Source organism: Miscanthus floridulus, chromosome 12 (assembly GCF_019320115.1).
Source record: "Miscanthus floridulus cultivar M001 chromosome 12, ASM1932011v1, whole genome shotgun sequence".
In the NCBI taxonomy this organism is placed as follows: domain Eukaryota; kingdom Viridiplantae; phylum Streptophyta; class Magnoliopsida; order Poales; family Poaceae; genus Miscanthus; species Miscanthus floridulus.
The window spans coordinates 76,266,291-76,285,516 of NC_089591.1; positions in this window are offsets into that span (position 1 = coordinate 76,266,291).

The window sequence follows — 19,226 nt, forward strand, 5'->3', positions numbered from 1 at the left end:
ACAGTATCCCAGACGTGGCTCCCCATGCTGCGTTGTTCTCGGAGCAGGAGTTGGCAGCATAGTGAGGCATGGGCGTCAACCATGTGCATAGTGGTTAGCACAGTGGCGGGTAACCTCTGCCCAGTCCTGCCTCCTGTCCCGTTGGCCATTCCGCTGTACTTTACCGAGCATGCGGCCGATGTCAGGGGTAGCAGTTGGCTGAGTTAATGCGACACGATGCTTTGTCAGAGGGACGGGTGAAGGAAGAGGCAGCGGAGTGCTGCCGAGCCCGCCTCGCGCGAGACGGAGGGTCGGCGGCCCGGCCGAGGCCTGCGACGAGAGGGGGTCGGCCGAGGCCTTTGGTGGGGGATCGCCTGAGGTCAGCGGTGAGGGGGCCTCGGGCGAGTCGGAGAATCGGCTGAGGCCAGCGGTGTTTAGCTGGTTTCGATTTTTACGAAGTCTAAGCAGTCAGTTTTTTGGTTCTTGCATAGGGTACCCCTTCTCACGGTATCCGATAGCTCGGTAGCCTACAGTCCTACTGACCCCACATCACCGCCTGTAGCTCCGTCCTATGCTCCAAAATCTAAATGCCGTGCCATCGGGTCCATAAGACCGGACGGATGCCCATCGGTGGCAAGGCAGCCATTCCAAGCACCTGGTGGCAATTCAGTGCACCGTCAGCACCATTGTACCCTCTTGAGCATCCCGCGCGCCTTCAGCCATAGCTTACAGCGAGCCAGCCATCATCCGACGTGGCCACGCCATCACCGAGCGCCATTGCATCGTTGGTGCGCACATGGCCAACTCGCCTTGGGCCATCTATGACTAGACCGTCACCTCCAAGGTCTCCGTGGGTAGTGCCTCGAGCTTGCTGGCCATTGGGTTTACTCTATTTTCACTGTGGTTCACGGGAGCGTATCCGCCATTGCAGGTTAGGGCTCACCGCCAGGAAGGGAACTCGAGACAGCGCCTTCGCTCGCCGTATCATCCCTAGCCGCCGTGCGTTGTCTTCAAGGTAACCATTGGCCCCTTAGCTAGGCCTAGGAGGCCTCGAGTGGCGCCGGCGTGGTCGCTCGGTGCCCATGGCATCGCGCTAGCGCTTGCACGGCTACCGGGGACTTCACTGCGGTGAAGAATGTGAAAGGGGAGGGTGCAGTTGTAAAACCTTAGACTGGTGGAATAGTGTCCTAGAGCTCGCTATGAATACTGAATAGATCAAGGGCTTATTTGCTGAATACACCAGGCATGCACGTGATTCCACGTTGGGCCGACGGTGTTGGGCCGCGCGGGGGCCTGCTGGCATGGGTGGGTGGGAGAACGGCTGGGCCACGCAGTGCGCATGGACCGCGCTGCGCTGACATGCGTCACGCTGTTGCGGGCCAAGCCACACGTGTTGGGCCTAGGAGTAGAATTCGGTTTTCTTAATTCCAGTAAATAAGAAATGTTTATTTATTTTAGTTATGAATTGAACTTTAATAAATCATAGTAAATTGCGTAGTTGTCCAAAAATAGTGAGACTAATTTTGGTAGGTTCGCAAAAATATCATCTACTGGATAGTTCAGTTGGATTCCAATTAGCTATAGCGAGTATTGGGTGATAAATTCAAAGCTAGAGAACGAATATTAGGTAGGTGAATAATTGTAGGAATATTTGTGGGTGATTGGTGGATGGGTATAGCCAAAAAACTTTTATAGTAGGTCCACCAAGTTGTTATGTACTTGCTGTAAATTTTGTAGCCATAGAATGGGATGTTAAATAAAATAACTGTTACTCTTGTTTTATCGTAACCCGATTAAATCAGTATTAGGAGTAACAATACCTGTAGTTGATATAAGGATGTATGTTATGTTTCATACTTGTTAAAGGTGATGGTATGTAGCTTAGCCTTTAGTGGGTAGACCTCACTTAGTAGTTTAATAGATGTACTTTTGGGTTAAGAGTGGCTGTTGTCATATTATTAAGCATTGCATCAGTCATTTCATGTAGATCACGAACTGGTAGACTTCAGTGCCCTGTCGGTGAGCCAGAGTATGACGAGGTGATCAAGGAGTATGAGGAGGAGATCTTCGCTCAAGAGGGAGCCCAGGAGCCTGTTGGTGCTGACCCTGCTGACCCAGCGCCTGCCCAAGGCAAGCCCCTGGAGCATAACACATATTTTTATGATCACTGAAATATATATATGATGTGCATTTGAGTTACAGGTATTTTATGGAAACTACCTGCATAAACATACTTACCCATGAGTCATACTAGTACAGACCGAGTAGCTGCTATGCTTAGGATACCGGTAGCGTGAGTAACCTGCCGTTACTCGTAAATAGGTAATAAATGAACACTCATGATAAAATGGTGGAAAGGAAAAATGGTGATCGGGTAGGGATATGGATTGGGTACTGGTGGGTGTAAGGGGTTGGGTCCTACGGCCAATAGGGCATGACTTGGTTACACTCTTTCTCTGTCCGTGTCGATTAAGGACCGATTGTTGCATATGACTCTAGGCAAGTCATAGATTTATTGTCCCGAGCACATACTTGGGTATGTGCATAGGGAAGACTTGTTGCTCTCTTGTCGTGGATCTGGCTCTTTCTGAACCGACTGATTGGAGGTGGGGATGGTGGAGGTCCTTGCACCACATGAGTCCGAGACTCAGGATGTGGGGGCTTGGAGTCCAAGTTTGGACAGGGGACCTAGACACTTGGGACAGGAGAGTGATGAGTAAGTCCTGCTTGTGTCTAGGGTACAAGCGGGGCGTGTGTTTTGGGGCATCCAACTGGGCACATTGATTCGCGAATCGCCGAGAAGTCCAGTACGGCTTGTCTACGGTTTAGCACCATAGTAAGAACTTAAAGTGGAAAAGGAGAAGAAATATAACTGATTGCTCAACTCTTGATTGAAAGTAGAACATGTGCTTATATAGACTAGTAGATGATAACTTAATACGGCTGATAATAATAATACATAAATAAGGACTCACTATTAGTATTGCTTTCTGTTAAAGAAAACCAGCAAACCATAAAGCCTATCATATTCCTTGGAGTCGGGAAATTATTCTTACTAGTCGGATAAGTCTTGCGAGTACATTGTGTACTCAGGGTTTATTTACCCCTATTGCAGGTGATGCTTGAAGAGTATCTTTGTGTGGAGGGTCCTTCTGGTGGCCTCAGACGGAATCCTTGCCCCCATCGCTAGATGTTATTTTTAAATTCTGCTGTTATCATTCCACACTCTGGCATTTGGTATTGTAATAATGTACTTTTTTTGATAAACTCTAATGTATGAAATGAACTGGTATTGTAACTCATTCTCATTATTGGATCCTTGGGAAAAATGTGGATCTTTTGGGTTCTCCCTCAGGGTGTGCCCGACGGACACCGCTCGCTGTAGCCTGCTTTCGAGGTGCTTAGTGTCTGGTGGAAGATGAGTGCCTCCTTAAGTATGCTATTTTGGACGGTTCTGCCACAGTTGGTACCATAGCCAATAATGGTTATGAGTTCATCACCTTTTTTCAAAAACTTAAAAATTTGACCAACAAAAGTTTTGCGAAAAGTAGGGTGCAATTATATTAGGTAAATAAGTATAAGCCCTAGCAATATGGTCTATCTAGGATAGCGGCACTGGTTTTATCTAATAAATTTTCTATAGGTACACTGACTGTAACAGAACCGACCAAATCATAAGAATGTAAGTACAAAAACAATCACCGAAGCGATCAAATTCCTGTACTTAAGCTCCCATAATCCCGGTAGTCCGGAAATCACAAAGGATTTCAACCAACTCTCGACATACAAACCAAGATCGTAGTGATTCAACACAACACATCATCCGTTACAACATTTCATAAGTAGCATTCGGATTACATCCATCAGAGTTTAAATAGAATATTACAAACCAAGTTTGAGTGTGCGGAAGCAACATAGTTTGGTACAAAACATCGTAGTTTTCGATTACATTGCCAAGTCTGAGTCATGTCCCACAAAAGCATTATCAGGTACGAGAACTAGTAGAGACCACGCCCAATGGTCTAGTCTTCATCCCCAGCTAGGAGAAGGTAGTACTTGCAGCAACCAAAGTAGAACTGGTCATCTGCAATAGGTGAGAGATAAACTCTGAGTACGAGAAGGTACTCAGCTAGACTTACTCGTCAAAACCAAAAATAAAGGACACCAAGGGTCATGCAAGGCTTTTCAGGTGGGCTAGCTTGACACAGTTGCATAAAAGAGCTTATGATTATAGTAACCAATTTAAACTTAGCATCAAGCTTATCATTATTTACCTGTCTACTAGATTAGCACATGTACTAGAGCACTCACTTATTAGGAGCAAACTAATATTAACCATAGCAGGTATCATAAGGCTGTCATCATCATATCATCATTTCTGAACCATTAAGTTATTAAGTGTATCTACATTGGAGATAAGCCCGTCAAGTTCTCACTAACCGGGAGAGACGGCGACTCGAATCGAATTACAACTCAGCTGAGGGGGTATTCCTAACTCTCACCCTGGCATACTTAGCAAGGGTAGCCGTGGGTTACCTTTGGTACAACTCAGGAACCAAATTCGCGGGTTCGATCAGTGCCAGCGCTCTCAGGGATTACCCTTCCGCCAGGATGATCAGGACTTTTAAATCACCTGCCCTTGGACTCACGCCTACGGCCCCCTTCTGAGGCGTACTTTATACTTATCGACTCCCGGCCTGAGTTGAGCTACTCGGTTTCGCGGTCGGTCTTCAGACATGGCCAACTAAGAGAGAGGCATGCGTTCAACATGAACAAGAAAGGCTCCAAGAATCAGTCCTTAAGCGACATAGACGGAGTCACTGCAAACCGGCAAGCCTCCGTCCGGTCTTCATTTCAAATTAAGACTGGTTCTTTTCCACGATAGCAAATATAGCCAACCGTGCCACATGTATATTCCTATATCTCGCAGGTGACAGGAAATCACCCGACTTCTACCGTGTTTAAGCAGGGCTAAGCACTACACGAGCCTGAGCTACATAGGAATTCAGGGTAACAATATCTGGACAAGGATCGGATAACAATGCAGCAAGTGTTTGCATCCAACACCTAACTTAATGCAACAATATATGTAATAATAATACTATAACTATAGTTCAGAAATTAGGAAGCTTAATATGCTCTAGGGCTTGCCTTTCACAAAGTTGCAAGGACGGTGATCTAGGCACTCAACGGCGACCTCGTCTGGCACTTCTCCTGAAGGCTGCCTCCTCCTAAATCTCCGGTGTCGGCTGCTGCTGCTCGCTCGGTTCCTCGAATTCCAGTAGTGTTACTCCCTCTGGTACACCTATTGCATGCCGATGCACGAGATAAATATCATGGATGCATAAGGAATAACATGATGCTCAATGATGAATGAATCACAGTGAGTGTTTACGAAAGCATCACTGGACACTCGTTTACCGAGTAATTAGCTCTATTCAAATCACTTTAAGCATGTATCTAACTTAACTTAAAGAACAAGATCAACTTACCTAACTTGCATAACCTAAGATAAAGATGCTCATCTTCAGTTAAAGGCCTAACACCTAAGAACATTATCACAAACTTAGAATAGTAAAGGGATACATATTTTAATATTTAAAGTTTCATATGCATACTAGTAGTCCCTTAATTCAATCACAACTAAAGTTCTACAATTCCAAATGACTTGCATGAGGACATTCTGGAAAGCTTATGAAATTTTCTACAAATCAATGGTAAACAGCAAAGCATGACTCTGATGTTAACCAAATCAATTTCCAGCAAACCTAGAATCTATCCAGGAATGACAGGGTTACTAAATTAATTATTTACTGATGATGCAAAAGCATAATTTGATCAAAACAAGTTTACCAACTTGTTTTTCATACCTAAGTAACATCAGAAAGTATAGTGCCAACTTCTAAATAAATTATTTAATATCCTTTTCCAATTTATTTAGTTAATTAGGTGATTTAAGCAATATATAGTAAAACTATTCATAAAAATCTACAAAAATTACAGTAGCTATCTCATGCTTCACATAAACTACCATAAAAATTTCAAAGCCATTGAGCAAGCAGAACTTGCTGTATCCAAAATAACAGGTGGCATGTCCAATTTTAGCATAATTAGGAAACCTTAATGAAAAGTGTCAAGCAACAGATTTCACATTTTTCCTAGCATCATTCTAGAATAAGAATCTTACTCACCAAATTTTACCTATACTGGATCTATAGAAAAATTATGAAAATTCACACAAGATCCATCTATTAATAAAAAGAAATTCTATAACTCAAATACTATACATGAACTAGCTCTAAAATTTTAACCAGAGATTCTACTAAGCAATAACAGATTACCCACAAAATTTCTTAATTTTTGGACCATAGAAACTCAAGATAAAATTCAAACAAGTTTGCATGCATCTAAAAACACATTTCAAAGTCCTATTTTATTCATCCAAAATTTCTAAAACATGTGCTCATATAATATTTTTATTAAATACTAGACAATACTAGGAACTCAACAAAATTAGAAGCATAGCATTTGGATCTATATACTAGGCAATACAGATTTTTGAATATCAATACAAAGCTTGTGAAATAATAAGGCAAAACAAAATAAGAAACAATCTCAGCCACGGTTGGGCCGGCCCGAAGGAACAGTGGCCCATGAAGCGCACTAGCACGGCCCAAGACGCGGCGTAGCCCAGCTTGCTCCCGCCGCGCGTGTCAGCGGCTGACAGGGTGGACCCGCGCATCAGCGAGAGAAACAGGGGAAACAGAGGAAGACGACGGTGGGACTCGCCGTCGGTGGCTTCTCCGGCGAGACCAACAGCGCTACTGTGTTCGTCTCACTCATGCGCATCTAGAGGAACCGTCTATTGAAGCTATCGTTGTCGGTAAGAGTAATGGCGACAACCATGGCGGCGCACGGCCGCGGCTCCAGCGAGGCTACGACATCATGGCCCTAGTGGCACACTCAATGAGCTTCCGTGTCACACCCAGAGACTAGCGCAAGGGGGAGAAGGGGCGATAAGGAGCTCGAGCAGCACGGCCAGGTGCGAGCTCTGTCGGCGGCGGTCATGGTGACCCGGTGGAGCCGCGCTCATGAGGAGATCTACCTGAGGAGAAAAATGGAGTGGCGGTGGTGTCTCAGGCGTAGAGAGGTTCACGGTGGGGCTGTGGCTTGGATGAATTGGTTAATGGAGCTCAGTGATGGTGGATTTGGCTCGGCGGTGTCACGGTGACCCGGTTGCCATGCGTGCAGGAGGAAGTAGAGGGCAGGGTGAAATGGCAAGTGCACGGGCGAGTGGCGAGGCGCTGGCTTGAAAGTGGAGGACAATGGCAGCGGCGTTAGGCCAGCCACGGTGCGTGGCCAGCGCGATCAGAGGTCCGGCGACGTGTGTCACCCACGCGGTGTCTGTTGTCTGATGAATGTCAGTCACTGTAGATCACATTCAGATAACGAGAATCGACTGACAATGCCAGTTAGACGGTGATTAGCTCCTGATCCGTGATGATCTAGACTATGCCATAGTTAACAAAGTTGATCATCTATATGTGAACTATAACTCTTGTTATTGGAGCTCGAGCTGGTTTGGCCTTATTAGGGAGATACAAGGTGAAAAAGTTGGGTACACGAAACTGCAAAACACTCAAAGACTTAGAAAATTTCTAAGTATGAAAACCAGCATGAAATACTAACTTGTGGGCCGGGTTTGACCATGTTCCACACATTTTCATGAGTTGGCCATAAAACAACTTTTGTTCCTTAATAAATTAGCTACAACTTTGGTAAAGAGTGCATAGCCATGCAAAGTCTCTAAGTTGGACTTTTGACTCAGTCAAACAGTGCGACTCCTAGGGTCAATTCTAGTCAAACCTTCACTTGAGGGCATTTTGGTCATTTGGATCTACATGAACAATGTCCCAACAAGTAACCTAAGTGTAGTTAAGGTGTAATAGACCATGATCAACCATTTTACAAAATTGTTATACCACCTCTAATGATCACATGTGATACAAAAATTAAAACAAGCAATTCATTCATATGTTTCAATACAATGTTGCACATGTTGCATGACCTTGTTGTTATCCTATACTTGTCACATTACTACCATGTTGCCATGCTTCAAGATATGAGAAATTCATGTTGCATTCATATGTTGCACTACTACCATTCACAAGCAATCAAGTATGAAACAAACAAAATATGCGAATGTTTCATATGTATGTTTCAAGGACCATGGCATGATGAGATAGATGATGCACATGTTTATGAAATGAAATGCAATTAGTAGAAGCCAAACACCTAGGGTGTTACACTGACTTACGTTGCGTAAAAATCGCTTAGTATACAGAAAGTGAGCGTGCGATGTGCCAAAAATTTTACGAATGCTGCAATATTCTGGCTTGAGTGAACGTGTAGATCGAAGCATGCATCATGATATTAGCATCTTATTAAAATCCCCTATCACGTATAATTGAATTAGTAAATTGATAGGACTAACTAACGTAATGCTTTAATAAATGTGCTATCATTCCCCTAATTCCTTGCTTCTGATCCGGGAAGCTGTTATAATGGATGGTTCATCTGTCTTACAGATGAATCTATGGTCTAGATGTGGGAGCACCAGTTCTAGGGAAGCTCACGGGGGCCAGGGTGATAGTGGCTGGGCCATTGAGCACGGCAATGGGGGAGGTCAAGAGGTTCCACCTCTGGCTCCTCATCCTTTCCCACCGCTGCCACCGCCTCCGCCGATGACTCCCGCGAAGATAATGGTAGAGTTGTTGGCTGCTCACCGGGAGTCAGCTGCTGCTCGCTAGGAAATAGCTCGTGCCTTGGACATTATGGCACAGGATGTCATGGGCCTCACCCGCGGAGGCCATGGGGGTCATGGTGGGAACGGGGGTGGTGCCTGTCGTCCTGAGGGACTATCCTCCTACCAGGACTTTCTCAAGAATCACCCACCCACCTTCACCCCATCTGATGAGCCTCTGGAGGCAGAGCACTAGCTTCGCACTATGGAACAGAAGTTTTGGCTCCTTGGAGTGGCCGACGAGCAGAAGGTGTACTTTGCGGTGCAGCAGCTTTTGGGGTCCGCAGGTGCTTGGTGGGAAACCTTCTAGGCCACAGAGCAGCCGGATCATCCGGCAACTTGGCAGGAGTTCTCCACTGCCTTTTGAGAGTTCTTTATCCCTACTGGTGTCATCAACCAGAAGGTGACAGAGTTCCTAGAGCTGCGCCTAGGGGAACAGGATAGTGATGGAACATGTGAACAAGTTTAATCACTTGGCTCAGTATGCTGGCAGTCAGGTGGATACCGATGATAGGAAGAGGGAACATTTCTTTCATGGTCTAGCTCCCCTCCTTTAAGAAAAGGTCTACACAGCGAACTATCAGACCTTTGGGGCTCTGATGAACGTCGCTATTGCTATTGAGGGTTTTTAGCAGCAGTCTTAGGCTAATTGGAAGAGGAAGCGGGTGGCAGCTAGATCCTCCAGCCACCCCCACACACAGAAGATACAGGTTGTCCGATGGGGGCCCTATCAACCATTCGGCGGGCCTTCATTCCGACAACCCCAACAGACTTCGTAAGCTTCCTCTACATAGTACCATGCACCTCCGCAGTAGGTGCAGCCTTAGTAGTCTCAGGGATAGCAGGTCCCACCTCATCAAGGGTTTAGGAACAAGCCTAGTGCTTGTTTCAAGTGTGGCAAAGATAGCCACTATGCCAGGGAGTGTCCCCAACATTAGCCAGTTCAGTCATCTCAACCGTCTGCAAATTTTAGGCTTATCAAGAGGACCATCATCAAGAAGAAAGTGCCCAACAGGTCCAGCTAGGTGCACTTCATAGATGCTGCATAGGTGTTGCAGCAGGAGCCGGTGATGACTGATATGTTTACCATCGACTCCCATCTAGCTTTGATGTTGTTCGATTTTGGTGCATCACATTCCTTTATGAGCATGGGGTTTGTAGAGCGGCACAACTTATCACTTATGGCTATACCGTATGCCTATAAGATCTATACTATGGGGTCACAAATGTTCATCAATACCCGCATGGATACAGTAAGTTTGGTATTAGCCACCCACACTTACCGCCTACAGTTCATGGTCATGCTTGGGCAAGGCATTGATGCCATTCTTGGAATGAACCGGTTGCAGGTGTATGGGGTAGTATTGGATATGCAGAGGAGAAGTGTGGAGTTATGACTTCCTTCTTCTGAGGATAGGATGTCTCTTATTGTACCCTCAGATCTAGTCTTACCTGTTGCTGCCCATGTTGAAGCCTCTCCTACTCTTACCTCCATCCCTGTGGTTTGTGAGTTCCTAGATGTTTTCCCTAAAGATCTTCCAGGGTTGCCACCAGACAAAGAGGTAGAATTCTCCATTAAGCTTGAGCCTAGGTACTGCCCCTATCTCCAAACACTCGTATTGCATGGCTCCAAGGGAACTAGCAGAAATGAAAAAGCAACTAGAAGAATTGATGGATAAAGGTTTCATCCGCCTGAGTTCTTCACCATGGGGTTGCCCAGCTATTTTCATGAAGAAGAAGGATGGTACCTTGCGGATGTGTGTGGATTACCACCCTCTTAATGCGGTAACCATTAAGAACAAGTATCCCTTGCCCCACATAGATACTTTGTTTGATCAATTAGCTGGTGCCAAGGTGTTCTCGAAGATAGATCTCCGATTGGGCTATCATCAGATCAAGATCAGGCCACATGATATACCAAAGACAACTTTCTTTACTAGGTATGGGCTATATGAGTACCTAGTGATGTCCTTTAGTCTCACCAATACTCCTGCTTTCTTCATTTACCTGATGAATTCAGTTTTCATGCCGGAGCTGGATAAGTTTGTGGTGGTTTTAATTGATGACATCCTAATCTATTCCAAGAATGATGAAGAGCATGCCCAACACCTCCAGGTAGTACTAACTCAACTAAGGGAGCACACGCTATATGCTAAATTCAGCAAGAGCAAGTTTTGGTTAGATCGAGTGCAGTTTTTGGGACATGTGTTGACACCTGAAGGTGTTTCTATAGATCCTAGTAAGGTGCAAGATGTATTGGATTGGAAGTCTCCTAAGTCTATGCACTAGATCCATTAGTTCCTTGGTCTAGCTAGATACTATCGGTGTTTCATTCCTGATTTCTCCAAGATAGCCCAGCCCATGACCAAGCTGCTCTAGAAAGAAGCTAAGTTTGATTGGAGCCCAGCTTGTGAAGAAGCTTTTCAATCTCTAAAGACTTTTCTGACCACTGCTCCTGTGTTGGTCCAACCAGATATTGATAGGCCCTTCGATGTATACTGTGATGCCTCAAAGACAGGGTTGGGGTGTGTGCTTATGCAAGATGGGTGTGTGATAGCTTATGCTTCACGCCAACTGAAGAAGCACGAGGTGAACTACCCCACTCATAACTTAGAGCTGGCTGCTGTTGTCCATGCTCTGAAGATTTGGAGACATTATTTATTGGGCAACAAAGTGCATATCTTTATAGACCACAAGAGCCTCAAGTATATTTTCACTCAGTCTGAGTTGAACATGAGGCAAAGGAGATGGTTAGAGTTGATAAAAGATTATAATTTGGAAGTCCATTATCACCCAGGAAAGGCCAATGTTGTAGAAGATGCTTTGAGCCGTAAGTCACATTCAGGTTGAGGAAATACCTTTGTCTCAACCACATAGAGGTGTTAGCTCATATTGCATTGACCTCAGAATTGCAGGAACAGACTATTCAGGAGCAGAAGGAAGACCCCAAAGAGATTCCTCACATTAGGAAGTTGATGGCTGAAGGGCGTGGCCCTCATTTCAGTGTTGATGAACATGGAGTGGTGAGATATAAGGATAGACTGGTGGTTCCCTCCAATGAAGAGCTGAAAAGAAAGATTTTGAATGAAGCCCATCATTCAAAGCTAGTCTATCCATCCTGGCAGCAATAAGATATACCATGATCTGCGCCAATTGTACTGGTGGTCCTACATGAAGCAAGACATCACCCAGTATGTTGCTGGAGTGTGACACTTGTGGTAGAGTCAAGGCAGATCATATGCGTGCTCCTAGATATCTATAGCCCTTGCCCATTCCTGTTTGGAAATAGGAGGATATTTCCATGGATTTCATTGTGGGTTTACCCCGCACATCCACAGGTTATGATTCTATTTGGGTCATTGTGGACCGTCTCACCAAATCTACTCACTTTATCCTAGTGGATACTAGATATACTGCTAAGAAGTATGCTAAGATATATTTTAATCAGATTGTGACCCTACATGGGGTTCCCCTTACTATCATTTCCGATAGAGGGTCAGTCTTTGTCTCTCGCTTCTAGGAGCAACTACAGCGCTATCTAGGTACTCATCTTCTTAGAAGCTCAGCATACCACCCACAAACTGATGGTCAAACTGAAAGGGTGAACCAGGTGCTCGAGGATATGTTGAGGGTTTGTACCATTTCTTTTCCTGAGAAGTGGGATAAGTGTTTAAAGTTAGCTGAATTTTCATATAATAACAGCTACCAATAAAGCATCCGCATGGCACCATTTAAAGCTTTATATGGGCAGAAGTGTAGAATGCCACTGAACTGGGTTGAAGTAGGAGACCATGGGTACTTCAGGTCATATTTCATAAAAGAGGCTCGAGAGAAAGTAAGTATTATTCGTGGCCACTTGAAGGTAGCTCAGAGCCGACAAAAGGCTTACGTAGACAAGCGAAGAAGGCCTTTGGAGTTTGTAGTTGGGGATTATGTGTATCTCAAAGTATCTCCTATGAGAAGGGTGCACCTATTTGGTGTCCACGACAAGCTAGCCCCTTAGTATGTGGGTCCATACAAGGTGTTGTAGCCATGTGGCCCTGTTGCTTATCGTCTCCAGCTTCCTGAAATCCTATCAGCGGTTCATAATGTGTTTCACGTCTCGCAATTGAAGAAATGTCTGCGGGTACCTAAAGAAGCTGTGGAAATTGAAGGACTTCCACTCCGACCTGATCTGTCTTATGTTGAGCATCCTGTGAAAGTCTTAGATGAGAAAGAAAGAGTAACCAGGAATAGTGTGATAAAATTCTACAAGGTGCAATGGCAAAATCATTCAAAAGATGAAGCTACATGGGAACAGGAGAGCTACATATTAAAGCATTACCCCCACCTCCTCTTTGGTTCTGATAGTTAGTTGCTACATTAAAATGTATTCTCTGTCTCTTTCTCACACTAGGCACACAAAATCTTAGGTCAAGATTTTGTTTTAGGGGGGTAGGTTGTAACACCCTCGGTGTTACGTTGTACTGCTTTGTTAAAATATTCGCATGAGCATCATGGTTATGTGCATATGTGTATAACATGAATTATTAAGCAATGTTCGGTCCTTGATACATTTATATGAAACAAGAAAGCGAAGGTTACGTTTCGTTTCACATAACACGGTTTAGTATTCTAATCGAATTTTTGGTCGAAAGAAAAATGTTATAAAATGTTTTGCGAACAGGCGATAAACATGTGTGGTCAAGGACATGGATAACTAACTAGTACATCCCGTAGGTCGGATTTGGAATTCAACGGGAAATCGTTCGAATCGACGACATTCGTGTAAGTTTTAGAAGAGGTCGGTGAAGCCACCTTTGGAAATATTTGTGGAGCAATCGGCTTAGGAAGTGGTGCGATTTCTTGACTCCGATCGATAGCCCTAAGTACCTTTGTGCGCATTGAACAGCTGGTTTGGTGTTTGGAGCATTGTGTATAAATTTTCTAGCTGCTTTAAAAAGCGTGCATGGTACATGGCTTAGCTCTGGATGCGGTCACCACTTGGCCTGGCTCGCTGCTGGCTTGCCAGCACACTGCCGCGCCGGCTACGTCCACTACCGCACCAGTCGCGTCCCACTACCACACTGGTGCACGTGCTCAGCCTTTGCCCTATGCGCCGAGACCGTCTGCCTCTGCTACTGTCCGCGGCCACCACTGTGGCTCGCCTAGCGCACCGAGGCGCAGGCCACGACGGCATGCCGCCGTGAATGCGATGCAAGTAGGCCCTGTGCTATTGCCTTGGCTGCTTGCTGACCTTGCTGGCGCGTAGGTCACTTCACTGGCTGACGCGCTACGCCTAGGACGCCAGCTGAGCTCTGCCACGCCATGTCCTACCCTACTTGGCTGGAGGTGGACCGAGTCACGCGCTTCACGCCGCCAGCGGCCAAGTCCAGCACTGCTCCATTGACTCCCCTTGGCTGCTTGCGTGGAGGACGATAGCCTGCTCCACCATCCCTTCCACGTCGCATCGCACTATCCCCTTTTGTCTGGTGCTACCCGCTATGACGCCGTGTCATGTCTCATCGGCTTGTAGCCATGGCCACACAAATAGTAGCCTAGGGCACGTCCCACTGTCCCCCATCGTGGTACGTGTTGGCTTGTTGCGTTGACAGCCGCAGTCAGTCCGAGCCAAGCCATGCCAGGACTCCCTTGCCTCTGTTGTCTCCATGGCCACCGGGGCGGCTTCTTCAAATTTGTCGTGGCAATAGTGCCTTGTTTCAAATTGAGCACGCCTTCGACTTCGATAGGTAGCCTACAGTCCTACTGACCCCACATCGCCGCTTGTAGCTCCCTCCTATGCTCCAATTTCTAAATGTCATGCCATCAGGTCCATAAGACCGGACGGACGCCCACCGGCGGTAAGGCAGCCATTTCAAGCACCTAGTAGCAATTCAGTGCACTATCAGCATTGTTGTACCCTCCTGAGCATCCCGCGCACCTCAGCCATAGCTTACAGCGAGCCAGCCATCATCGATACGGCCATGCCATCACCGGGCGCCGTCGCATCGTTGGTGTGCACGCGGCCAACTCGCCTTGGGCCTTCTCCAACCAGACCGTCACCTCTAGGGTCTTCGTGGGTAGTGCCTCGAGCTCGCTGGCCATTGGGTTTACTCCGTTTTCGCTGTGGTTCATAGGAGCGTATCCGCCATTGCAGGTCAGGGCTCACTGCCGGGGAGGGAACTCGGGACAGCGCATCCACTCGCCGTATCATCTGCAGCCGCCACGCATTGTCTTCAAGGTAACCATCAGCCCCTTAGCTAGGCCTAGGAGGCTCGGGTGGTGCCGGCGTGGTCGCTCGGTGCCCGCGGTGTCATGCCAGCGCGCGCACGGCTGTCGAGGACTTCGTGCGCGGTGAAGAATGTGAAAGGGGAGGGTGTAGCTATAAAACCTTAGACTGGTGGAATAGTGTCCTAGAGCTCACTATGAATACCGAATAGATCGAGGGCTTATTTGCGATTGCGCCAGGCGCGCGCATGATTCCACGTTGGGCCGGCGGTGTTGGGCCACGCGGGGGCCTGCTGGCACGTGTGAGCGGGAGAACGGCTAGGCCACATGTGTGCGTGGGTCGTGCTGCTCTGACGTGTGTCGCGCTGTTGTGGGCCGAGTCGCGCGTGTTGGGTTCAGGAGTAGAATTCGGTTTTCTTAATTCCAGTAAATAAGAAATGTTTATTTATTTTAGTTATGAATTGAACTTCAATAAATCATAGTAAATTGCGTAGTTGTCCAAAAATAGTGAGACTAATTTTAGTAGGTTTGCAAAAATATCATCTACTGGATAGTTCAGTTGGATTCCAGTTAGTTGTAGCGAGTATTGGGTGATAAATACAAAGCTAGAGAACGAATATTAGGTAGGTGAATAATTGTAGAAATATTTGTGGGTGATTGGTGATGGGTATAGCCACAAAACTTTTATAGTAGGTCCACCAAGTTGTTATGTACTTGCTGTAAATTTTGTAGCCATAGAATGGGATGTTAAATAAAATAACTATTACTCTTGTTTTATTGTAACCCGATTAAATCAGTATTAGGAGGAACAATACCTGTAGTTGATATAAGGATGTATGTTATGTTTCATACTTGTTAGGGGTGACAGTACATAGCTTAGCCTTTAGTGGGTAGACCTCACTTAGTAGTTTAATAGATGTACTTTTGGGTTAAGAGTGGCTGTTGTCATATTATTAAGCATTGCATCATCATTTCATGTAGATCATGAACCGGTAGACTTTGTGCCTGTCGGCAAGCTGAAGTATGACGAGGTGATCGAGGAGTACGAGGAGGAGATCTTTGCATAGGAGGGAGCCTAGGAGCCTATTTTTGCTAACCCTACTGACCCGGCGCCTGTCCAAGGCAAGCCCCGGAGCATAACACATATTTTTATGATCACTGAATATATATATGATGTGCATTTAAGTTACAGGCATTTTATGGAAACTACCTACATAAACATACTTACCCATGCATCATACTAGTACATGCCAAGTAGCTGCTATGCTCAGGATACCGGTAGCATGAGTAACCTGCCGTTACTCGCAAATAGGTAATAAATGGACACTCATGATAAAATGGTGGAAAGAAAAAATGATGACCGGGCAGGGATATGGATTGGGTACTGGTGGGTGTAAGGGGTTAGGGTCCTGCGGCTAATAGGGCATGACTTGGTTACACTCTTTCCCTATCTATAGTCAATTAAGGATCGGTCATTGCATATGACTCTAGGCAAGTCACAGATTTATTGTCCCGAGCGCATACTTAGATATGGGCGTAGGGAAGACTTGTTGCTCTCTTGTCATGGATCCATCTCTTTCCGGACCGACTGATTGGAGGTGGGGATGGTGGAGGTCCTTGCACCACACGGAGTCTGGGACTCAGGATGTGGGGGCTTTGAGTCCAAGTTTGGACAGGGGACCTGGACACCTAGGACAGGAGAGTGATGAGTTAGTCCTGCTTGTGTCTGGAGTACAAGCGGAGCGTGTGTTTTGGGGCATCCAGCTGGGCACATTGATTCACGAATCGCTAGGAAATCCGGTACGGCTTGTCTGCGGTTTAGCACCGTAGTAAGAACTGAAAGTGGAAAAGGAGAAGAAATATAACTAATTACTCAACTCTTGATTGAAAGTAGAACATGTGCTTATATAGACTGGTTAGATGATAACTTAATATGACTGATAATAATAATACATAAATAAGGACTCACTATTAGTATTGCTTTCTGCTAAAGAAAACCAGCAAACCATAAAGCCTATTATATTCCTTAGAGTTAGGAAATTATTCCCACTAGTCAGATAAGTTTTGTGAGTACATTGTGTACTTAGGGTTTATTTACCCCTGTTGCAGGTGATGCTTGAAGAGTGTCTTTATGTGGAGGGTCCTTCTGGTGGGCTTAGACGGAATCCTCGCCCCTACCGCTAGATGTTATTTTTAAATTCCGCTGTTATCATTCCACACTCTGGTATTTGGTATTGTAATAATGTACTTTTTTAAGAAACTCTAATGTATGAAATGAACTGGTATTGTAACTCGTTCTCATTATTGGATCCTTGGGAAAAATATGGATCTTTGGGGTTCTCCCTCGGGGTGTGTCCGACAGACATCGCTCACTGTAGCCTGCTTTCGAGGTGCTTAGTGTCTGGTGGAAGACGAGCGCCTCCTTAAGTATGCTATTTTGGGCGGTTCTACCATAGTTCCTATGATAATATGTCTTTGGGTAGGTTCTTTTCCTACAACACTGATCTTCTTACGAAAGTCTGTGAATAGTGGCATCTCATCGTAGTTATTGTAAGCTTCAACATTGTCCACGCCATTAACTCCGATAATATGTTGTTTCCCAGAGGCAACCATGTGCTTTGTCTTCTTCTTCGGGGGGAGGTTACTTTGTGGGTCAGACATATAGAAAACTTGTGCGACACGTGAAGCGAGCACCCAAGGGTCATCTTGGTAGCCTAGATTCTCGAGGTCTAGGACTCTCAATCCGATCTCATTCAGTTGGTGTTGTTTGATCCAGCAGCATCGAAATAGGGTCATCGTTATATCCCTTCCATAGTCAAGTTCCCATATCTCTTCAATGATGCCAAAGTATTGGATCTTTCGCTCCAATCCATCGAGAGCCTCTATTCGAACACTGTTGTTTTGGCTCATATATTTACTATCCTTTGTGTTGGTATAGTACGTATACCCATTGATGTCATAAGCATCCTAAGATGTCACCTATCTTGATGACCCCTCCCCCTCGCCAACCTATTGATGGTAATAGAGTCTATGGTTTCTTCAGGCAGTATGTTTTGGTCCTTCAACCATGTAGTTAGTCGTTGCTTATGCTATTTCATGACCCAATCATCTGAACGACCATTCCCTCCACCATAATGATAGCCAAGTGTTCATCAATGTACGGTTGCATCAGTTGTGTACTCTGCAAGACATTGTAATGCGCCCAACTCACCTCTTTGTAATCATGGTCGATGAACACTTTTCTACTACTGGTGCCCTTCCTAACCTAGCCTACCCTTGTGACAAGAATCAGGTTTACAAATCCCTTTATGTACTTTTAGGTACTCTTGACTAGCACTCGATGACTTCTTCAGTATTGTAACCCTCTATCATGGAGCCCTTTGGCTATACTCGATTAGGCATGTATCAACCTAGAACCGACATGAACCGCTCGTCGGACCACATTTCATGCAAGTAGCAAGGGCCCAGCGCCTGTATCTGATGAACCATGTGAATCATGAGATGTGGCATTATATCAAAAAAAAACAGGAGGTAAACACATCTCTAGTTGGTTTTGTGTCTCCACCACAAATTCATGTAGGTCACTCAGCTCTTGCTTGCCAATCAGTCTTCTATGAGATCTTTGAAAAGAAGTAGCACATGCGGGTGATGGCCATTTTCAAGAACTCTAGCTTTATAGCCCTGATTGCAATAGATAGAAACACTATCAGCATCACATGACAATCATGAGCCTTGCAGTGTGTTATTGACAAGTCCTTCATCAACACTAGCTTCTTCACATTTGCTAAAAACCCAGTCAGGACTTTGACCCCCCTTAGGAAAGTGCATATAGCTCTCTTCTCGTCTGGTGTTAGGTTGAAGCACACCATAGGCAGAGTGTATTTTCCATTAGCCTCAGGTACCGGGTGAAGCTGTGGCATCACGTTTAGCTACACCATGTCTTTTCGTGCTTTCAGACCATCCTTTGACTTGCCTATGTCCATCAAGGTAGCAATGAGACTCTCAAAGACATTCTTCTACATGTGCATAGCATCAATAGCATGGGGGACCTCTAAGTCTGGCCAATAAGGCAGATACTGAAAGAAGATCGATTGTTTCTTGAAATGTACGCCTTCGACAGGAGGTGTGCTTCTATCTCTGTTCGTCCCATCTGGATTCTTCTTTCCATAGACGACGCATATGTTTTTCACCATTCTATACACATGTTCTCCGTTATGACGTCTCTCCAGAGGGGGTT